The 25,374-nt window shown below is 32.6% G+C and overlaps 2 long non-coding RNA genes across 3 annotated transcripts in view; both read left to right on the forward strand.

Annotated features, from left to right (window-relative positions):
* LOC139893211 (uncharacterized) overlaps positions 1 to 25,374 on the forward strand; it is a 171,714-nt gene that overhangs the window by 82,840 nt on the left and 63,500 nt on the right. The window lies entirely within an intron of this gene.
* LOC139893210 (uncharacterized) lies at positions 13,032 to 15,903 on the forward strand. Of its 2 annotated transcripts, none has more exons than XR_011774403.1 (5): positions 13,032 to 13,312; positions 14,490 to 14,550; positions 14,723 to 14,799; positions 15,070 to 15,218; positions 15,597 to 15,903. It is a non-coding gene; the product is annotated as an uncharacterized lncRNA (long non-coding RNA). The 2 variants fall into 2 exon arrangements; XR_011774404.1 differs by lacking the exon at positions 13,032 to 13,312 and adding an exon at positions 13,383 to 13,427.

Here is a 25,374-nt window from a genome sequence, read left to right on the forward strand (position 1 = left end):
TTCTTTAACGGGTAGGTACTGTAGTGACCCGAAAAATTTCAACTAATTTTAAACCAAACTCTCGATACGATATTATATTTTTGACACGTTAAGAAAAGCCTTTTAGGTTGAGTCTAAAAAATTTTGAACTGTTTCATATATTCAATTGACACCATTCCCGACGATTCACGAATAACTATTTGTAAATAAATACATATATATTTAAAAAATATAAATATATATAATAATTCGAAATATAATTTGAAATATTATATTATTTAGGTATTAGAATTAATTTTGTAAAATAAAATAATATAAGATATAATAAAATTTATTATTAAAATGAATATATATATATATATATATATATATATATATATATATATATATATATATATATTGTTGTAAATAGATACATATATATTTAAAAAATACAAATATATATATAATAATTCGAAATATAATTTGAAATATTATATTATTTAGTTATTAGAATTAATTTTGTAAAATAAAATAATATAAGATATAATAAAATTTATTATTAAAATAAATCTATATATATATATAAAGTATATTGATTATATATATATATATATATATATATATATATATATATATATATATATATATATGATTCCGAATTTGGTAAACGATATAACACTCCGTGAAAACTGTCGGTACAAACAACCAACTTAGTTATGGCTGCTCAGTTATATGTGCATGTGATAATATGTTTATTAATATAATATTAATACTAGTGAATTTTTCTCATTTTATATATTTGTTTATTGTTTTCTTCTTCTGCAAAAACCCTACAATCCACCACACTAATAATTGTCCAACACTAATATCGATCATCACATTTTTTTTCTATCTCTCATACAATTGCTTTTGTTCTTAATTTTTATTTGGTACTCAAACAAACCAAGAACTTGATACTGTATTCGATTAATACCACAAAACCAAAACCCATTTATCACTGGTATTCTATTCTGTCCGTAAATTAAAAATACGTCGACACATGAAATACAAATGAGAAGCTGGCTGTGTGCTGTAAAGCATGATGGAATATATATTATTTTGTTTTTGTCTCTCCACAATCACCTTTCTGTTTTCCATCTTATTCAAACATCATCTCTTCAAATTTAAAATATTATTTCTCCCTTTTCTTCTTTTTATTTATCGAACAAAATGTAACGACCCGCACTTTTTCGATCGTTCTATACTTATAAGATTGATATTTACATAAATTAAACATTACCAACTTGATAAGTAATCCAAATTGTCGAGATTTATATTTCCGAAAAGAGTTTTACATAACGTTTGACCGTCTAGTTTGACCGATGATATCACGAACTATACAATATATGATAATTATACGTTTGTGTATATATATGTATATATACATATTTAACATGATTAAAGAATGTTTTAATACCTCATTTTATATTAATAACAACAAGTTATATGTGTATTTTGAAACTACTAACTTAAGTTTTCAAAACGATAACAATACGTAACGTTATTTGACATATATACTTAAGACTTATAATGTTATACCTATATTGTATAAGTAATGTATTTAATTACTTTTAAAGAACTTAAATACATAAAACCATATAAGTGTATTCACAAAAGATAGCTATATTTGAATCCTCATTTCATTTTTCACAAAATTTCTATACGTATACCTAGAGTATTTGTACTCGTATCATACCTAGCTCCTATACGTATTTACTAATAGTAAATACACATCAAAATCACCACCTAACCAGCCATTATTCATGCCCTTAGAGCTAGGTAATTACTTTTGGATGATTACTTGACTAATTAACAAGATTACAAACTAGAATTTTGTCCATGAACACCTAATGCCACGTTTTTTTAAGGCCTTTATATGTATCATCATCTTCAATCATTTTACTTCAACTTTCTAGCCAAAACACACACATACTTTGAAGCCTTAAACACCTTCAACAATCCAGCAAAGTTCCATGAAGATCTAGCTTCAAAAACCATACTAAAACACCATAAGAAAACCATACAAAAACACTTCAAGAAAACCCTCCAAGAACACCAACTTACTTCCAATCTTTCATCCACTTCTATCACCCTTTTGATTCTAGCTTCTTACTTCTCTCTTACAGCAACTTCATCCAAGGAACTTGAGGTAGAATCTATGTTCATAACCTTATTCGATTCATATATATATAGCTATCTTATTTTGTGGTACAAAAGTTTAACAACAAGAACATAGTTTGAATGTTTTCAAACTTGTTTGCAAACTAAATAGATCCTTCTAACTTAACTTTTAAAATACTTCAAGACATGTAACATAACTTATTTATATGTTAATTTAACAAGGTAAAACTTGGTTTTTCAAAGTATAAGTATTTTTGGAAAAATGGTCATTAAATGATTTTGTTGTAACAAAAATGTTTAACTTCATATGTTTCACTAAACTTTCACCTATGCCGTATGATTTTGAATACAAACCAAGGTATTTACAGTTCATAGTCTTAAAGAAGAACTCGATCCAAGAAGATGGCAATTTGAATCAACGAAAACGGACTTGTAACGAAGAAACTATGACCGAAACAAAATTGGTTATCCAAGACTTAATTGACTTCGGGATTCATTGGAAAAAATTTACATAAAATCACATCTTTATAAGATAACATGATATTTTATATATATGTACTCATAATTCAATTTCATATGGTTCAGGATCACCCGTAAACAACACGAGAAGATTAATCATAAGATCCCATGATTGTACGCAACACGTCATTTGACAACACCGGTACCATGGGTCAAGATTAATCTCGACCAATACATATATGATGGGGTTTTATTTATTTCGTTGGGGGTTTTATTTATTTCATTGCGGGTATATTAAACATCTAAAAATGAACCATTAAAATTGAATTACTAACAACGAACTGCTAACTACGGACTAAGGAAATATTCAAAATATTAAAAGTATAACAAGTATATATATATATAACGTTTGTTTTAAAATGAAAACATATTGATATATTATATATGGATAGGTTCGTGATATCAACCGGAAGACCGAGTCAAAATATATATATCATCAAGACAAGAGTGAGTATATAGTCCCACTTTTAAACTCTAAATATTTCGGGATGAGAATACATGTATTTTATGTTTTACGATATAGACACAAGTAACTGAAAAATATGTTCTACGTTGAGTTGTACCACTGGCATACTTCCCTGTAGCTTGGTAACTAATATTTACAGCGGTATTGTAAACGCGAATCCTGTTGATAGATCTATCGGGCCTGACAACCCCAACCGGACTGGACGACCAGTATTCAACGGTTGCACAGTACTTCGTTTTGTGACTACACTTGGTACGGTGTAGTAAGATTTCATATTAAAGGGAATATGCGACGTGAAAATGTTAAGTATGGTTACCAAGTGCTCAACCACTTAGAATACTTTTATTAAACTGTTTATATACGAAATCTTGTGGTCTATATATATATTGCTGCCGGCATTAAACCTATATCTCACCAACTTTATGTTGACCTTTTAAAAACATGTCTATTCTCAGGTGATTTCTAAAGCTTCCGCTGCATCATGTTGGATCTAACCAGGATCTTGCGTACGCATGTTTGTGTCAAAAATAAAACTGCATATCCGAGATGTTGTATTGTAAAATATGCTAGAAACCGTGTTGTTGTCATCATTTGTAAAGTTTGTAAGTCGAAGATTATCGCTAAACGATAATCTTCTTTTTATTGTCTTAAGCTTGTAACAAAAATAATGGTTATGGTTTGTAATGTATAATATATGCAGTTTTCTTTCAAAAATGTCTCATATAGAGGTCAATACCTCGCAATGAAATCATACGTTATCTAACGCGTTCTTATGGTTAAGGACGGGTTATGACATGTGGTATCAGAGCGTTGGTCTTAGCGAACCAGGTTTGCATTAGTGTGTCTAACCAAGAAGTCGTTAGGATACATTAGTAAAGTCTGGACTTTGACCGGGTCTGATTTTAAAAACCATTGCTTATCACTGTTGGTTAAAAATTTATATGTAAATATTATGTAAGTACTAATGGGTTAGTTGTTATGTGATAGATGTCGGGCTCGAAACTTATTATCACATTCAGCGACTCCGAATCAGAACCTTCAGATTGTGTTTCAGTCATTAACATATCCGATGACGAAAGTGGTATTTTTGGGGAAGACTCACAATTTCCGGATGAACCAACTATAGAAATATCGGAAAGTGAACCCGAGGAGGAAAGTGAACCCGAAGAGGAAAGTGAACCCGAAGAAGAAAGTGAACCCGAGGAAGAAATACTAGAAATTACGAAAGAAAAATTCGATCAAGGAAAGAAACGAAAAGCGAATGAATTAGAAAATTCAAATCCCGAACTTAGTAAGAATGACGTAGCACCAATTCCACTCAACACTACCACCCCTATTCCCGCTATTCCTATTAGTGCTATCCCCGCATCTAGTTCTTCGGCTCCTCAGCCAAAACGTAGGCAGACAGCTAGGATAAGCGTTAGGCCATTCATTGGAACTAAACGCCCTAGAAAATAGACCGAACGATGCACTGCCGTATTAAGCCATGGAATCATATAATGTTTTGTATAATATTATTAGTGTGGTTTGCTTAAAGTTTGATGTAAGATAAGCATATGTAAAATAGCGAAGTATGAAATGCAATAATTTTCCATGGTTAAGTATTATTTAGATTGTAGTAATTGATTCTGTACTAAGCTATTAAGTATGAACATTAACGGGTAGGTACTACCCAAGATATAATTATAAAACGCTAATAAGAAGAAAAGGCTTTTATAATAATACCTGGTTCATATTATTAACAAGCTATAAATGTACTATAAATACACACTACATCTATAATATTCCATGTGAATAATTATTTTCTTTCATTAGGAAATGGCGCGATTGAATCGAATGACGGAACAAGAACTCGAGGAACTCATCAACCAGCGAGTGAACGATAGAATGCTATGGGTCGAAGCTGCAAGAGCTGCTGCAGTTAACCCAAATCCTCGTGTAGGATGCTCCTACAAGACGTTTCAAGCTTGCAAGCCATCATCATTCAGTGGAACGGAAGGACCGATCGGTTTAACCCGATGGATAGAAAAGATGGAGACGGTGTTCAAAATCAGTGGTTGTGATGAAAAAGACATGACCAAGTTTGCATCGTGCACTTTACAAGATAGTGCACTCACATGGTGGAAGAATTATGTGAAGGCGGTAGGAGGAGATGTAGCTTATGATACTCCATGGGAAGAATTCAAAGCGATGATAATCACCGAGTATTGTCCAAGGAATGAGGTTATTAAGTTAGAAGATGAGTTACGAAGTTTGAAGGTGGTTGGTACTGAAATCACCAACTACAATCAGCGATTCATGGAATTGGTTTTACTATGTCCTGAATTGGTTCCAACCGAAGCACGGAAGATTGAAATGTACAAAGGTGGTTTGCCCAAAAAGGTCAAGGCAAACGTTACAGCATCGAAACCTAAGACAATTCATGAAGCTATAACCATGGCGAACGAGTTAATGGATCAGGTCATTCTGGATAAGAAAGCATCCAATACTGATGTGAAGGTATCAGGTAACAAAAGAAAGTGGAATGGAAATTATGATCGAGGTAACCAACAACAATCTTTTAAGAAACAAGAAACCATACAAGGTGCAGGTGGTGGTTCAAGCTTTGGTTATAAAGGACAAAGTCCTTTATGCAACCGTTGTCACAAACATCATTTTGGTTACTGTAGTGTGTTGTGCACTAAATGCAATAGACAGGGACATCTTGCTGAAGATTGTAAGGCTCTCGTTACAAATGGTAACAAGACTCCTGCCACCAACGCAAATAGAACTGCTTTGGCTAACATTACTTGTTTTGGGTGTGGAAAACAAGGTCACTATAAGAGCCAGTGCCCGAATCAGAATGGCGGACCTGCACGTGGAAGAGCGTTTGTTATTAATGCTAGAGAGGCACGAGAAGACCCGGAGCTTGTTACGGGTACGTTTACCATTAATAACATATCAGCATCTATTTTATTTGATACTGGCGCCGATAGAAGTTACGTGTGTATAAATTTTTACACTAAATTGAATTGTTCATCATTACCTCTAGATGCTAAGTACTTGATTGAGTTAGCTAATGGTAAACTAATTAAAGCCGATAAAATTTGTCGTGGTTGTGAAATAAATCTAGCCGGAGAAACGTTTAAAATCGACTTAATACCCGTAGAATTAGGAGGTTTTGATGTAATAGTCGGCATGGACTGGATGTCCAAAATAGGAGCGGAAGTTGTTTGTGCTAAGAAGGCAATTCGTATTCCTGGTAAGGATAAAATACCGGTGATGATTTATGGAGAGAAGGGTAATTCAAAGCTAAAACTCATTAGCTGTTTGAAAGCCAAGAAGTGTTTAGAAAAGGGATGTTACGCTATTTTAGCACATGTTAATAAAGTCGAAAAGAAAGAAAAGTGCATCAACGACGTGCCTGTGGCAAGAGATTTTCCTGAAGTTTTTCCGGAAGAATTGCCGGGATTACCTCCATTTAGATCGGTAGAATTTCAAATAGATTTAGTACCAGGAGCTGCACCAGTGGCTCGTGCGCCATATAGACTTGCACCGTCCGAATTAAAAGAACTTCAAAGTCAGTTAAAAGAATTATTGGACCGTGGATTCATACGACCAAGTACATCACCGTGGGGAGCTCCAATTTTGTTTGTTAAGAAGAAAGATGGATCTTTTAGGATGTGTATAGACTATCGTGAATTAAATAAGTTAACTATCAAGAATCGGTATCCACTACCGAGAATTGATAACTTATTTGATCAATTGCAAGGATCATGTGTTTATTCGAAAATCGACTTAAGATCGGGCTATCATCAACTACGCGTCAAAGAAGAGGACATTCCGAAAACTGCTTTTCGGACACGTTATGGTCATTACGAATTTTTGGTTATGCCGTTTGGATTGACGAATGCGCCAGCTGTATTCATGGACCTCATGAATCGAGTTTGTAGTCCGTATTTAGATAAGTTTGTTATCGTTTTCATTGATGATATTCTTATCTATTCCAAGAGTGAGCAAGAGCATGAAGAGCATTTAAGGTTGATACTGGAGTTGTTGAGAAAAGAACAACTTTATGCTAAATTTTCTAAGTGTGCTTTCTGGTTGAAAGAAGTGCAATTTCTTGGTCACGTTGTTAATAGCGAAGGAATTCAGGTTGATCCAGCAAAAACTGAAGCTATTGAAAAATGGGAGACTCCTAAGACACCAACGCAGATACGCCAATTTTTGGGTTTAGCCGGTTATTATAGAAGGTTTATTCAAGATTTTTCCCGAATAGCTAAGCCGTTGACAGCATTAACGCAAAAAGGGAAGAAATATGAATGGACCTCGGAGCAGGAGAACGCATTTCAATTACTGAAGAAGAAGTTAACTACGGCGCCTATTTTATCGTTACCTGAAGGGAACGATGATTTTGAAATATATTGTGACGCTTCACGACAAGGTTTTGGTTGTGTTCTATTGCAACGAAAGAAAGTTATTGCATACGCATCCCGACAATTAAAGATTCACGAGCGAAATTATACGACGCATGATCTAGAATTGGGAGCAGTCGTGTTTGCATTGAAGATGTGGAGACACTACTTGTATGGGGTTAAATTCACTGTGTTTACTGATCATAAAAGCCTTCAACATATTTTTGATCAGAAACAATTGAACATGAGGCAACGTAGGTGGGTCGAGTTAATAAACGACTATGATTGTGAAATTCGTTATCATCCCGGAAAGGCGAACGTGGTGGCCGATGCTTTAAGCAGAAAGGAACGAGAACCAATTCGAGTACGAGCGATGAACATAAAAATTCGCATGAATCTCAACTCACAAATCAAAGAAGTTCAACGAGAAGCACTTACTAAAGAAAATATAGGAAATGAAATAATGAAGAAGTATGAGAAGCAACTCGTTATGCGGGAAGATGGAATTCGATATTTTGCAAATCGTATTTGGGTACCGAAGTTGGGTGGATTAAGGAAGTTGATATTGAACGAGGCACATAAGACAAGATATTCGATACATCCTGGAGTTGGAAAGATGTACCAAGATCTTAAGACGCATTATTGGTGGCCTAATTTGAAGACAGACGTTGCAACATATGTTGGGGAATGTTTAACTTGTTCCAAAGTCAAAGCAGAACACCAGAAGCCGTCAGGGTTACTTCAACAACCAGAAATTCCAGAATGGAAATGGGACGGTATTACCATGGATTTCATCACGAAGTTACCAAAGACTGCCTGGGGATACGACACCATTTGGGTAATTGTTGATCGTCTTACCAAATCTGCACATTTCTTGCCTATAAAGGAAACAGATAGAATGGAGAAATTATTACGATTATATATAAAGGAAATAGTTTCAAGGCATGGAATACCTATTTCCATTATATCTGATCGTGATAGTAGATTTACCTCAAAGTTCTGGCAATCACTACAGGAGGCACTAGGAACTCGTTTGGATATGAGTACCGCATATCATCCGCAAACGGACGGGCAGAGTGAAAGAACAATTCAGACTCTTGAAGACATGCTCAGGGCATGTGTGATCGATTTTGGAAACGGATGGGATAAGTATCTACCGTTAGCAGAATTTTCGTATAATAATAGTTATCATGCAAGCATTAAAGCTGCACCATTCGAAGCATTGTATGGAAGGAAGTGTAGATCTCCTATCTGTTGGAATGAAGTAGGAGATCGACAATTAACTGGTCCCGAGATCATACACGAAACGACTGAGAAGATAGTACAAATCAAGGAGAGATTGAAAACAGCCCGTAGTCGCCAAAAGAGCTACGCCGATGTTCGAAGGAAACCATTAGAGTTTCAGATCGGTGACATGGTTATGCTAAAGGTGTCACCTTGGAAAGGTGTAATACGTTTCGGTAAAAGAGGTAAACTGAACCCAAGATATGTAGGCCCGTTCAAGATCATCGAACGCATTGGACCGGTAGCTTATCGACTCGAGTTACCGCAACAACTCGCCGGAGTACATAATACCTTTCACGTCTCGAACCTTAAGAAGTGTCTTGCAAAGGAAGAGCTTACCATTCCTCTTGAAGAAATCCATGTCGACGAGAAACTACAATTCGTCGAAGAACCAATTGAAATCATGGACCGTGAAGTTAAACAGCTCAAACAGAGCAATATACCGATCGTTAAGGTTCGTTGGAATGCTCGAAGAGGTCCTGAGTTTACTTGGGAACGAGAGGATCAAATGAAACAAAAGTATCCACACTTATTTCTCGATGACGCAAAATAGGTACAATTTTAAAATTTCGGGACGAAATTTATTTAACGGGGAGGTAATGTAACGACCCGCACTTTTTCGATCGTTCTATACTTATAAGATTGATATTTACATAAATTAAACATTACCAACTTGATAAGTAATCCAAATTGTCGAGATTTATATTTCCGAAAAGAGTTTTACATAACGTTTGACCGTCTAGTTTGACCGATGATATCACGAACTATACAATATATGATAATTATACGTTTGTGTATATATATGTATATATACATATTTAACATGATTAAAGAATGTTTTAATACCTCATTTTATATTAATAACAACAAGTTATATGTGTATTTTGAAACTACTAACTTAAGTTTTCAAAACGATAACAATACGTAACGTTATTTGACATATATACTTAAGACTTATAATGTTATACCTATATTGTATAAGTAATGTATTTAATTACTTTTAAAGAACTTAAATACATAAAACCATATAAGTGTATTCACAAAAGATAGCTATATTTGAATCCTCATTTCATTTTTCACAAAATTTCTATACGTATACCTAGAGTATTTGTACTCGTATCATACCTAGCTCCTATACGTATTTACTAATAGTAAATACACATCAAAATCACCACCTAACCAGCCATTATTCATGCCCTTAGAGCTAGGTAATTACTTTTGGATGATTACTTGACTAATTAGCAAGATTACAAACTAGAATTTTGTCCATGAACACCTAATGCCACGTTTTTTTAAGGCCTTTATATGTATCATCATCTTCAATCATTTTACTTCAACTTTCTAGCCAAAACACACACATACTTTGAAGCCTTAAACACCTTCAACAATCCAGCAAAGTTCCATGAAGATCTAGCTTCAAAAACCATACTAAAACACCATAAGAAAACCATACAAAAACACTTCAAGAAAACCCTCCAAGAACACCAACTTACTTCCAATCTTTCATCCACTTCTATCACCCTTTTGATTCTAGCTTCTTACTTCTCTCTTACAGCAACTTCATCCAAGGAACTTGAGGTAGAATCTATGTTCATAACCTTATTCGATTCATATATATATAGCTATCTTATTTTGTGGTACAAAAGTTTAACAACAAGAACATAGTTTGAATGTTTTCAAACTTGTTTGCAAACTAAATAGATCCTTCTAACTTAACTTTTAAAATACTTCAAGACATGTAACATAACTTATTTATATGTTAATTTAACAAGGTAAAACTTGGTTTTTCAAAGTATAAGTATTTTTGGAAAAATGGTCATTAAATGATTTTGTTGTAACAAAAATGTTTAACTTCATATGTTTCACTAAACTTTCACCTATGCCGTATGATTTTGAATACAAACCAAGGTATTTACAGTTCATAGTCTTAAAGAAGAACTCGATCCAAGAAGATGGCAATTTGAATCAACGAAAACGGACTTGTAACGAAGAAACTATGACCGAAACAAAATTGGTTATCCAAGACTTAATTGACTTCGGGATTCATTGGAAAAAATTTACATAAAATCACATCTTTATAAGATAACATGATATTTTATATATATGTACTCATAATTCAATTTCATATGGTTCAGGATCACCCGTAAACAACACGAGAAGATTAATCATAAGATCCCATGATTGTACGCAACACGTCATTTGACAACACCGGTACCATGGGTCAAGATTAATCTCGACCAATACATATATGATGGGGTTTTATTTATTTCGTTGGGGGTTTTATTTATTTCATTGCGGGTATATTAAACATCTAAAAATGAACCATTAAAATTGAATTACTAACAACGAACTGCTAACTACGGACTAAGGAAATATTCAAAATATTAAAAGTATAACAAGTATATATATATATATAACGTTTGTTTTAAAATGAAAACATATTGATATATTATATATGGATAGGTTCGTGATATCAACCGGAAGACCGAGTCAAAATATATATATCATCAAGACAAGAGTGAGTATATAGTCCCACTTTTAAACTCTAAATATTTCGGGATGAGAATACATGTATTTTATGTTTTACGATATAGACACAAGTAACTGAAAAATATGTTCTACGTTGAGTTGTACCACTGGCATACTTCCCTGTAGCTTGGTAACTAATATTTACAGCGGTATTGTAAACGCGAATCCTGTTGATAGATCTATCGGGCCTGACAACCCCAACCGGACTGGACGACCAGTATTCAACGGTTGCACAGTACTTCGTTTTGTGACTACACTTGGTACGGTGTAGTAAGATTTCATATTAAAGGGAATATGCGACGTGAAAATGTTAAGTATGGTTACCAAGTGCTCAACCACTTAGAATACTTTTATTAAACTGTTTATATACGAAATCTTGTGGTCTATATATATATTGCTGCCGGCATTAAACCTATATCTCACCAACTTTATGTTGACCTTTTAAAAACATGTCTATTCTCAGGTGATTTCTAAAGCTTCCGCTGCATCATGTTGGATCTAACCAGGATCTTGCGTACGCATGTTTGTGTCAAAAATAAAACTGCATATCCGAGATGTTGTATTGTAAAATATGCTAGAAACCGTGTTGTTGTCATCATTTGTAAAGTTTGTAAGTCGAAGATTATCGCTAAACGATAATCTTCTTTTTATTGTCTTAAGCTTGTAACAAAAATAATGGTTATGGTTTGTAATGTATAATATATGCAGTTTTCTTTCACAAATGTCTCATATAGAGGTCAATACCTCGCAATGAAATCATACGTTATCTAACGCGTTCTTATGGTTAAGGACGGGTTATGACACAAAAGAACATCAATGGAGCCGGATGCAAACCCTACAACAATAACATCCACTTTTCTTTATAGATATATATTTATATGTTATACATATTATATATATTCAGATCTGTATAAATGAATGATCAACCATTTCCTTCCTCCTTTCTTTCTTGCACGTCACCATGATGCTTCTACTTTTCTTCTTTCGTTTGAGCAGCTCAAAGCTACAACAATTTCTGTTTCACCTACGAGCCATCACCACCACCATGGTTCCATCATGATCAAACCAAAACCACAACATCTTTATTTATAATCTTGTTCTCTTAAATGATCACCAAAAACTAAAACCCGTCTACTGCTACATACTCGACTACAATCCCTTCTTTAAACCATAAACCATTATAATCACCATGATCAAAGATTGATCAACCTCGGGTTCTAGTATTAAAGTTGAAACGTCATTACCAAGATCGATCCCTGAATTCGTTGATTTCTTTTTACATCGGCAACCATGACACAATCTTGATCAAGATTCACAATCTTGAACCCTATAACCACCACCTCCTACAATCACTACAACAAATTTGCAAGTTATTCACACTTTTTTCCTCACGTTCTGAGAGGGCGTGAACTTAAATTTAAAGAACTTCACGTTAACAAGTGTGTTACAAAAAATTTCATTTAAAAGTGTGAAGAGTAAAAGTGTCACTAAACAAATCTCATTTATAAACGTGTAGAAAAAACTTAACATTTATTAGTGTGAGGATCTTTGAGAAAGCATATTTTAAATAAACTCACGCTCTTAAATGTAAATATGCATGTAAAAAACTTCACGCTCTTAAATGGGAACACCGATCCGAAAAAACTCACGCTTCTAATTGTGTCATACAAATTGCGATTAACCCTATATGTTTATTTACCATATGTTTAGAACACTCGCGATATTTTTGGGCAAAAGCTAATACTCCGTGGGTATGTGCCAAGAAATAGCCTTCCATCATCCCCAAAACCGCAATTCCTGCATTCTCATATTTTAGGGCTTCAATCCCTCTTTCACCTCCAATTTCTTCACTCTCGGTATTTATGGCAAAAGCTTCAACCAGTTTCTATCACTTCTCGTAACTGAAGACTCTCAACAATTTCTATAGCTTTTCGTTTAGGTCAATTTCTACACTCTCGGTATTGGAGCCCTTACTGCTATTCTCGAATTAATCCTCTCGGTAATTTCTTCTTTATTCTCTTATTGAGTATTTATTTTGTTCGTTGATTATAACGTTTGTGATTGTTATTTCCTTCAGAAGTCAATATTTATTTCTTCATTCTCTCGATCTCAAGGTATCGATTTAATCGTTTCAATAGAAATTGTCGATTCATTATGATTGTGGATTAGTTATGTATTTTGAAGTGTCTTGGATTGAACGTGAAATACGGCTATTAGCGAATTTAATTGAAAAAGTAATAAATCACAGATATTGGCGGGTTTGTGATTGTTATTAGTTCGGTTGGCTATGAAGTAGTAGCTTTCAACACATCTTTGGTTAATACTGAAGTATTATTAACTATTTAGGTCACTACAACAAATTTATCAATTGTTCACGCATATTTTTACACACTTCTAAGAAAGTGTGAGCTTTTTGTCAAATTCCTCACACTTATAAATATGTATAAGTTTGTTACATTTATAAATGTTGAATGTTATTCAAATTTCACACTCAGAATTGTAGGAAAAGTTTGTTCACACTTATTAGTGTGTACAAACACATATTTAATCACATTTAAAAATGTGATTAAAATTTGTCACACCTCATTTCTTCACACAAGGGGGAGCGTGAACAAATCTAGTGCGACAAAATTAACGTAACACTCTTAAGTGTGGTTATATTTATAATTATACACACATATTAGTGTGAATTTTTTTCCTCACACTTTCATGTATGAAACTATAATGATATTCTACACTTATAAATGTAATACATTTACACACATTTACAAGTGTGAGGAATTTAACAAAAAAGTACACACTTTTTAAAAGTGTGTAAATTTATGTGTGGTTAATTAGCAAATTTGTTGTAGTGGGTGAATACATATGCAATATTATTGGTTAATATTCTAATCATTATAAGTTAGCACTGTATCTAATTTATCAATTAAGTATTGTTTAGTAAACCACTCATATAACTACCCTGCAGTTAACTGTTGTATTAACTATTGGAGAATATAAAAGCCTGTAATTAGCGTTTTCAACTAAAAGTAGTTGTCTCTGTGATATTTAGTTAGTTGGAGTGAGGATTTGACCTTGTCTTGGCAACAATATTGAATTTGCTTGGAATAGATTAAGGACCATATATAATGATGCCTCTGCCTTTCCATCCAATGTCACTAACCGAGTTTTTGCAGATCTGCTACATAAGTCTGTCGAAGAGGATTAAAAGATATGGCCTCCCGCGTATATCTTATGGTATTGTGTCTTTTATTTTGTCTATTATAAGTTCATTGTAGATGTAGATTGGTGATATGAAATTGTATACTCCGTATTATATATACTTAGGACTGTTTATTTTGTCACATGTAGTTTATTCTATTTCTATATCTTATTGTTGCTTCAACTAACTCACTGTTTCCATTTGTAGCTTGAGTATAGACTAAGGGTCACTCTTGGGCTTGCAGGAGACTTAATGTTGAAAGGATCATAAATACCAACACTGATGTAAAGCCTTTTACTTTCACGTTTGCGTATCACACCTAGTTTTTGGTTCATATATCAAGTAAAATGGTTTTATATATGTCATTCCATCTTTGTTGTCTATTTTGTACTATACGGTTACAAGATACTGCTAGTAGTGAATTGACATATATGATAGGTTTTGGTGAACCTTTTGTTATATTTATATCAAATGGTCATGCATTGATGATCGAACAAAATCTACACTTTCGTTAATTGTTTATTTTTGGATCAATATTTGTAACTACTTGATAGGGTCGCTGCTGATTTGTTCGTAAACATGTCTTAAATTTATCTCTGGTGAAGTTAGAGTGGAGGGATTGGAGACAGTTGATTATCTTGGTAACGCAATGAACATGGATAGATATACATAACAAGGGGATGCAATAAAATTTGAATCAAAGGTAATTTTGTTACCAGTTTTTTACTTTGATTGCTTTTCCATTTTTAGGCTCATGTAGGAGTTACCCTTTACCCAGATTGACAAGATTTACCTGCCATAAGGAGTCCCTATAGTCATAAATTTTCGCTAACATATTGTGTTCCTTCTTGATTGTGATAAGCTTCCAACACATTGCCATTGTTAGGGAAGATTTCTCTGAAATAGACGAATAAGTACTAGAGTATTATATTATAAGCTTCTAAATACGTTGGAGTCGGTTATAAAGATCAATTTATTGTATGTGTTTGTTTCTAGTTTAGTAATTAGCACTGTTTTTTTTTGTGTGTTTTTGGTACAACTAACACCGTCCTCTCTTTGTGCGTGTGTGTATGATTAACAGAATAACAGGTAATTATATGATGTTCGGGTATAGAAGTCGACTGCAAAAAACATGAATTCCGACCTTTCATTGTTTCTATTCATGATAACTCATCATCAATTTCTAACCATGTATAATACTCAGTCTCAACCATATAGGCTTGTTTTGCACTAGTATGGTCAGTGGCGCTTTTTTATATTCAAGAATTGAATACATGGATGTAATATTTTGGTGTATGAATTAAATTTTGGTGCAGTGCTGCAAAACTGAATGTGTACGAATCATATATTTTTGGTGTATTTTGGTGTACTGATGCAAAAGTGAATATATAGATGCATGTGTGTTTGAATCTTGAAGTGTACAAATCTTTACCTATCGAGTTCCTGGGTGCAGCATTTATAATATAATATATATTTTATATTTATATAATAAAATAAAATGATAGAATCCTCATACTAGAAAGCGTGAGCAAATTATACAGATGTCAAAATCCTAGTCTCAAACCCTCACACTTTGGGATGTGATTAATACATTGCCTCAAATCCTTATGTTTAAAAATGTGAGTAATTTGTAACAGCTCCCACACTTAAAAGCGTGAGGAATTACGTCAAGTTTCTCACGCTTTAGAGAGTGAAGAATAAATTCATAATTTCACACTTTAAAGCATGCACAGGATTCAGAATTTTGTTACGCCTGGATTCTTCACACAATGGTCAAGTGTAAAGTTGATAAATCTACACACTTTGAAGCGTGTCTATTTCTATTAATAAGTGTGTAAACTCAACCTTTTTGTTGTAGTGAATCACCCACAACCCTCACCGACTGCATACTATTTCGTTTTTCCATGTGATCACCTTGGTTAATTGTTGTTAATTATCGAAGAAGGATTAGGACCACCTTCCACCGCTACCTGCAAATCCTTAAAGTCGCAAACCACCATAAACCAACTTGAATACCACCTGCGATATTTTAGTTCCTGTTACTTTTGTTACAACCACACCATCGATATCACCATGATATTACTTGTTTTCCGTTTCTCAATAACCGAAGACCACCACAATCTTACTATTAAACTATCATCCAAAACCCACTTAGGGTACGATTATTCCAGCTACTGCTTGATCCTTATGTTTCTACTTCTATATTCTGTTTCTAATCGCTGTTACCTGCTCATCCCTCTTACTTGGGTCGTGTTTCCTTTTACATTATTTATTGGGCCGTGACCCAACTCAGATTTTTCTGTTGGGCTGCCATGTTTCAATTTGGGCCGTAATCTATTGGGTTAAAATAATTTGAGTATTAATTGAATCATAAAGGGAACAGACATAGCATTGGTTAGGCATGTGTTCAGTGAATGAGAGGTCATGCTTTCGAACCTGGGCGATGGCGATTTTTTTTAAAAGCTATTTCTTGAGGTAGCAATTTTACTCTATTATTATTATTATTATTATTATTATTATTATTATTATTATTATTATTATTATTATTATTATTATTATTATTAATAATAATAATATTATTATTATTATTATTATTATTATTATTATTATTATTATTATTATTATTATTATTATTATTATTATTATTATTACAAGTGTTATTAGATTATCATATATATTATTATCATAAGTGTTATTATTGTAATTATTATCATCATTAATATTAATATTAATATTATTATTAGTATTATTATCAGTGTCATTACTAAATCTAATTAATACAAATTTTTATTTATTATTATTAATATTATTTTACCAAATAAATAACTATATAAGAATATATTTAATACATATTACATAACAACATTAATATTTTCATAATAAATACTAATTATTTATCTAAAGTATATAAAATAAATAAGTTAATTTAGTTATTAATGAAACGTACAAGTTACTAAAATAACAATTAATAATAATATCTAAATTTGTCCGATTACCATTATACGTGTTAATATATATATTTGATATAGGTTCGTGAATCCGAGGCCAACCCTGCATTGTTCAGTATCGTCGTATGAATATTTTTACTACAAAATATTGTATTGTGAGTTTCATTTACTCCCTTTTTCAATGCTTTTGGAATATATATTTTTGGGACTGAGAATACATGCGCTGCTTTTATAACATTTTTACGAAATAGACACAAGTAATTAAAACTACATTATATGGTTGAATGGATTGAAGCCGGATATGCCCCTTTTTGCTTGGTAGCCTAAGAATTAGTAAACCAGTCTACTAATTGACACGAATCCTAAAGATAGATCTATCGGACCCAACAAGCCCCATTCGTTGTAGCGGATGTTTTAGTACTTCGAAATTTATATCATGTCCGATGGATGTCCCGGAATGATGGGGATATTCTTATATGCATCTTGTTAATGTCGGTTACCAGGTGTTCATTCCATATGAATGATTTTTATCTCTATGGAAGAGATGTATATTTATGATAAATGGAAATGAGAACCTTGTGGTCTATTAAAATGATGGAAATGAATGATTACGATAAACTAATGAACTCACCAACCTTTTGGTTGACACTTGAAAGCATGTTTATTCTCAGGTTTGAAAGAAATCTTCCGCTGTGCATTTACTCATTTTAGAGATATTACTTGGAGTCATTCATGGCATATTTCAAAAGACGTTGCATTCGAGTCGTGAGTTCATCAAGATTGATAATAAGTCATTCATAGTTTGGATATATTATGAGATAGTATGCATGTCTGTCAACTTTCGTTATAAAGAAAGTTTGTCTTTTAAAAACGAATACAATGTTTGTAAAATGTATCATATAGAGGTTAAGTGCCTCGCGATGTAATCAGCTATTGTAATTCGTTTATAATCGATATGAGCGGGTTGTTAAAACATGATATGACCTTTTTGGGGGTCCTTATAGGTCATTTTTTTAGGTACCCTATTGACCCTTTAGGTAAGGCTTATCTAGTAACCAACTTTCAAAGGGTCCCAAAAGCAAAAGGGTCCCAAACAGGTACATAATGGGACACTTTTCGGGGTCCCGTAAGGTAATTTTTGTTGTAGTGATGATTCAATGAAAGCAAAAAGAGTACCTAGATTATCAAGTTTAGCCGAAGCCATACCAATGGAAATCACTCTACCAAAGTGCCCAACGATCTTCGAAATGTTCTCGCTAGACACATACTTCGTCGGCACCCCGATTACCTCAACCCAAGAGAATCGAGAAAACTTCAAAGCCACTTCAGCGAATGGTTTAACCGAAACATATTCCGGGCCGAAATGTGAAGTCGAAATGACCCTACAATAGGATATCATTATTTCTAACCTTTAATCTCCACCATTAGATCAAAATAAATTATCACAACCTACCCCTAACCTACACCATTTAATTATAACTCAATAACTCATTTAATTATAACTCAATAACTCCTCTCTAAACACTCATATTCCCATACTACCCCTTAATTAACACTGGAAGAAACAAAGAAAACATGGGTTTTATACAATTTCATTTTCATTCATTCGCTCGCTTCAAACTACAGAAAACAAAAAACCCTAAAGTTTTCTTCTCCTTCGCTGAGTTACAGCAAAATCTCTCCCTTAAATCGTCGAATTACATCAAAATCAACTCTAAAAAAATTGGGTTCAATTTTCGTCAACAAATCGAGCTTCAAGATGGTGTTCTTCATCGTTCAACAAAAATTAACAACCTCTGGATCGATTCAAGCTTAAATTGAAGAAAGTAAAAGTGCAGATTCGTCATAAGCATCATCTTTTAGCTTCGTTTATGGTCAGTTTTATAACCCTAACATCTTTTGATTTGAGATCCGTGATTTAAGTTTTTAGGTCATAATAGTGAAACTAAGTTGAAACGATTCGGGTAAATTTCAATCTCAGTTACTGATTCTAGAGTGTTAAGTTAATGATCAGAACAAAGGCAAGAATTCAGTAACTAAGAACCTTTACGGGTTAGTATTTCTTATATTTTTGGTTCAATTATCATGTTCTACGAATCTCATGTCTGATGTCTTTTTTGTTAATTTAGGTATTGTATTGCATGTCATCTTCGATTTAGAATCAAGCGAATGTTAAATTCTGCTATCGTATATTTGGGTTTTAATCACACATGTTGAATCTATGAGTTTAGTCGACTGAATCGGTTCACACTCAGTTCCAGATATCGATTGAAGATATGTAACGATGTATCCATATTTGAATCAAATTTAGAAGGTGCCATATACATGATTTAGAATCTTATTTTTTGTTTATGTTCGTTACTTTATCAGATTCAAAATCAGAATCCTAATTGTGATTTTTAAAAGCGATTCATTTCTATTTTTTAATTTAATGTTGGGTCTATTAATTTTAGGTCTATTAATGTTTAGTCTTTATATCATCCTTCAATATTTTATATGCTATTTAAACGATCATTAATTTACTATCAAATCATGTAATCAAATATGAGAGTCGGCCAACTGGAACAAATCACGGTTATGATAATCAATATTCTGACTCACTTTGTTGTATAATATTTATTTATAGATAAATTTGCAATAAAAATGATAACTTTAAAACTTGAAAGAGTAGGTAACTGAATATAGTTATATATCATCCAACAGTTAATTAAAGTGCAGTTGAAATATGGTTGAAAGTCGATAATCGTAATTTGTAATTGTAACAGTAATTGAGATTGTAATTGGTATATATGGTTACATCAGCATGGACTAGATAAGAGTCATAAGTTTTAATTTATTTATTTACAATGTTAGTATGTTTGAGTATCAACATAAAATGTGAAGTTCTGTAATAGTTGTTAAAAAAATCACAGAACTTGGTTGTGTAATGTGTAGAATATTTGGTGTTGTATTTGTAGGTTGATACCACATAGGCAACATTTTAAGCGTAAAAAGGTGTAGCCCATCAAACTACATTATCTGTTTGACTAATCTTACAAAAGTTTCAACATATATTATTGAGGTGACAACATGGGTGGGTTGGTACAAAGCAGGTGTGTGTTTCGCATTTAAAATAGATGATATTAGCATAAACCGATAAAATAAAGAGCATGATAAAATATTGGTCTTTTTGCCATTTAACGTATGTCATTTACTATGTTGTCATAGAAGTTAACAACGTATCAATATTGTCATTTTCATTGGTGAGTAAAAAAACAACTTAGTAATATTCATCAAACTAAACTTCTGTATACTTAAAAACATGTTTAACTTTTATTATGGCCATTATTATGTCTTTATATAAAGATTCATGTCTACATGCTCTTCCCCAACTCCAAGCCTGAATCCATGAATGCTTTAGCGTTGATATCAAGATCACAAGGTTTTATTCTTGGAAAATCTATTAGAATCCCAAGGTATGACAAACGTCCTTCGGCAAAGTCCTATGTGTGTTTTCATCTTTACTTGGAGTTGGGGCTCCTGAAGCTTTAGTGATTGTAGTTATTGCATTGTTGGTTTTTGGTCCTAAGGTCTTGCCGAGGTATGTTTGTAACTTACTTTAAAAAACCTTTGAAATGTCCCGTTCTTATTGATTAAAAACGTTCCATATTAATTGATTTCGTTGCGAGGTTTTGACCTCTATATGAGACGTTTTTCAAAGACTGCATTCATTTTTAAAACAAACCATAACCTTTATTTTATAGATAAAGGTTTAAAAAGCTTTATGTAGATTATCAAATAATGATAATCTAAAATATCATGTTTACACACGACCATTACATAATGGTTTACAATACAAATATGTTACATCGAAATCAGTTTCTTGAATGCAGTTTTTACACAATATCATACAAACATGGACTCCAAATCTTGTCCTTATTTTAGTATGCAACAGCGAAAACTCTTAGTATTCACCTGAGAATAAACATGCTTTAAACGTCAACAAAAATGTTGGTGAGTTATAGGTTTAACCTATATATATCAAATCGTAACAATAGACCACAAGATTTCATATTTTAGTACACATCCCATACATAGAGATAAAAATTATTCATATGGTGAACACCTGGTAACCGACATTAACAAGATGCATATATAAGAATATCCCCATCATTCCGGGACACCCTTCGGATATGATATAAATTTCGAAGTACTAAAGCATCCGGTACTTTGGATGGGGTTTGTTAGGCCCAATAGATCTATCTTTAGGATTCGCATCAATTAGGGTGTCTGTTCCCTAATTCTTAGATTACCAGACTTAATAAAAAGGGGCATATTCGATTTCGATAATTCAACCATAGAATGTAGTTTCACGTACTTGTGTCTATTTTGTAAATCATTTAAAAAAACTGCATGTATTCTCATCCCAAAAATATTAGATTTTAAAAGTGGGACTATAACTCACTTTCACAGATTTTTACTTCATCGGGAAGTAAGACTTGGCCACTGGTTGATTCACGAACATATAACAATATATACATATATATCAAAGTATGATCAAAATATAATTACAACCATTTTTATTATGTTTTAAAGATTTGAGTGTATTAAGTCAGCTGTCCTCGTTAGTAACCTACAACTAGTTGTCCACAGTTAGATGTACAGAAATAAATCGATATAAATTATCTTGAATCAATCCACGACCCAGTGTATACGTATCTCAGTATTAATCACAACTCAAACTATATATATTTTGGAATCAACCTCAACCATGTATAGCTAACTCCAACATTCACATATAGAGTGTCTATGGTTGTTCCGAAATATATATAGATGTGTCGACATGATAGGTCGAAACATTGTATACGTGTCTATGGTATTTCAAGATTACATAATATACAATACAAGTTGATTAAGTTATGGTTGGAATAGATTTGTTACCAATTTTCACGTAGATAAAATGAGAAAAATTATCCAATCTTGTTTTACACATAACTTCTTCATTTTAAATCCGTTTTAAGTGAATCAAATTGCTATGGTTTCATATTGAACTCTATTTTATGAATCTAAACAGAATAAGTATAGGTTTATAGTAGGAAAAATAAGTTACAAGTCGTTTTTGTAAAGGTAGTCATTTCAGTCGAAAGAACGACGTCTAGATGACCATTTTAGAAAACATACTTCCACTTTGAGTTTAACCATAATTTTTGGATATAGTTTCATGTTCATAATAAAAATCATTTTCCCAGAATAACAACTTTTAAATCAAAGTTTATCATAGTTTTTTAATTAACTAACCCAAAACAGCCCGCGGTGTTACTACGACGGCGTAAATCCGATTTTACGGTGTTTTTCGTGTTTCCAGGTTTTAAATCATTAAGTTAGCATATCATATAGATATAGAACATGTGTTTAGTTGATTTTAAAAGTCAAGTTAGAAGGATTAACTTTTATTTGCGAACAAGTTTAGAATTAACTAAACTATGTTCTAGTGATTACAAGTTTAAACCTTCAAATAAGATAGCTTTATATGTATGAATCGAATGATGTTATGAACATCATTACTACCTCAAGTTCCTTGGATAAACCTACTGGAAAAGTGAAAAATGGATCTAGCTTCAACGGATCCTTGAATGGCTCGAAGTTCTTGAAGCAGAATCATGACACGAAAACAAGTTCAAGTAAGATCATCACTTGAAATAAGATTGTTATAGTTATAGAAATTGAACCAAAGTTTGAATATGATTATTACCTTGTATTAGAATGATAACCTACTGTAAGAAACAAATATTTCTTGAGGTTGGATGATCACCTTACAAGATTGAAAGTGAGCTAGCAAACTTGAAAGTATTCTTGATTTTATGTAACTAGAACTTGTAGAATTTATGAAGAACACTTAGAACTTGAAGTTAGAACTTGAGAGAGATCAATTAGATGAAGAAAATTGAAGAATTAAAGTGTTTGTAGGTGTTTTTGGTCGTTGGTGTATGGATTAGATATAAAGGATATGTAATTTTGTTTTCATGTAAATAAGTCATGAATGATTACTCATATTTTTGTAATTTTATGAGATATTTCATGCTAGTTGCCAAATGATGGTTCCCACATGTGTTAGGTGACTCACATGGGCTGCTAAGAGCTAATCATTGGAGTGTATATACTAATAGTACATACATCTAAAAGCTGTGTATTGTACGAGTACGAATACGGGTGCATACGAGTAGAATTGTTGATGAAACTGAACGAGGATGTAATTGTAAGCATTTTTGTTAGGTAGAAGTATTTTGATAAGTGTCTTGAAGTCTTTCAAAAGTGTATGAATACATATTAAAACACTACATGTATATACATTTTAACTGATTCGTTAAGTCATCGTTAGTCGTTACATGTAAATGTTGTTTTGAAACCTTTAGGTTAACGATCTTGTTGAATGTTGTTAACCCATTGTTTATTATAACAAATGAGATGTTAAATTGTTATATTATCATGATATTATGATATATAATATATCTTAGTATGATGTATATACAGTTAAATGTCGTTACAACGATAATCGTTACATATATGTCTCGTTTCGAAATCATTAAGTTAGTAGTCTTATTTTTACATATGTATTTCATTGTTAATACACTTAATAATATATTTACTTATCATTTAACATAATTAACCAAGTGTATCAATATCTTAATATGATTCATATGTACCTAGTAAGACGTTGTTATAACGATAATCGTTATATATATCGTTTTCGAGTTTCTTAAATTAATAGTCTCATTTTTATGTATATAACTCATTGTTAAAATACCTAATGAGATACATACTTATAATAAAATCATGTTAACTATATATATAACCATATATATGTCATCGTATAGTTTTTACAAGTTTTAACGTTCGTGAATCACCGGTCAACTTGGGTGGTCAATTGTCTATATGAAACCTATTTCAATTAATCAAGTCTTAACAAGTTTGATTGCTTAACATGTTGGAAACACTTAATCATGTAAAATAACAATTTCATTTAATATATATATATATAAACATGGAAAAGTTCGGGTCACTACAACCTTATCTATTTGTGTTCATTGTGATCGATCCTTAATTGAAATGTCGTTCCTTCCACTAGAGTAGTCGTATGTTACATTGATCACAATTTCTTTCATAAGTTAGTGTTGTGTGACTTTAAAGGGCTACATACAAATGGAATTGGTGAGTGTGCTTGCTTAAGGGATCTAAAGGGTAAGGAATAGTAATGGTAATGATTACTAGCGGTTACAACTTGGAAGCATTTTCTATTCATGTTCATTACTGGACTTAATGCTACGAAGTTGCGTTGTTGCTTAAAATATAATGGGTACATAGGGAAGAACGTGTAGACACGAATATTTATATAAATATGAAGTAACACAAATAAGTTGATACATATCTGCTATTTTCATTCCGGCCGTTAGCGAAATCTAATTGCAAATTGCGAAAAATCTTGGCAAAACTTTGAGGGCTTTTCAACCAATGATTAGAGAACTCTAGACAATCCTAATTAACATATTACATGTATTAATGTATCGCTTTGTAATCATCCACATTTTTAAACTAACATGGTTTCATGAATGTTGCACTTTTTATAGGAAGTTTCAAGAGAATTCAAAAGCACCCTTGAAATAGAAATTGGTCTCGTGACCTTAAAATTCCATCACAACTCGATTCATTGTCTTCAACCCCTTTGTCTGTTGCCACATCTGAAAATCTCCGATGATAGTTTCGGAAACCGCCACTTCAAAGAATTCTCAGGTGGCAACAACAGTTCTTGCCGCCACTAATGAGGATCCAGAGGCGACACCTGAAGGGATCACCAAGGATTTTCCAGCTATAGGACCTCAAGTTGCCGCCGCCAATGCACATTCTACGGTGGTAGTGACAAGTCATGGTACCACC

Source organism: Rutidosis leptorrhynchoides, chromosome 2, assembly GCF_046630445.1.
Source record: "Rutidosis leptorrhynchoides isolate AG116_Rl617_1_P2 chromosome 2, CSIRO_AGI_Rlap_v1, whole genome shotgun sequence".
NCBI classification, from domain to species: Eukaryota; Viridiplantae; Streptophyta; class Magnoliopsida; order Asterales; family Asteraceae; genus Rutidosis; species Rutidosis leptorrhynchoides.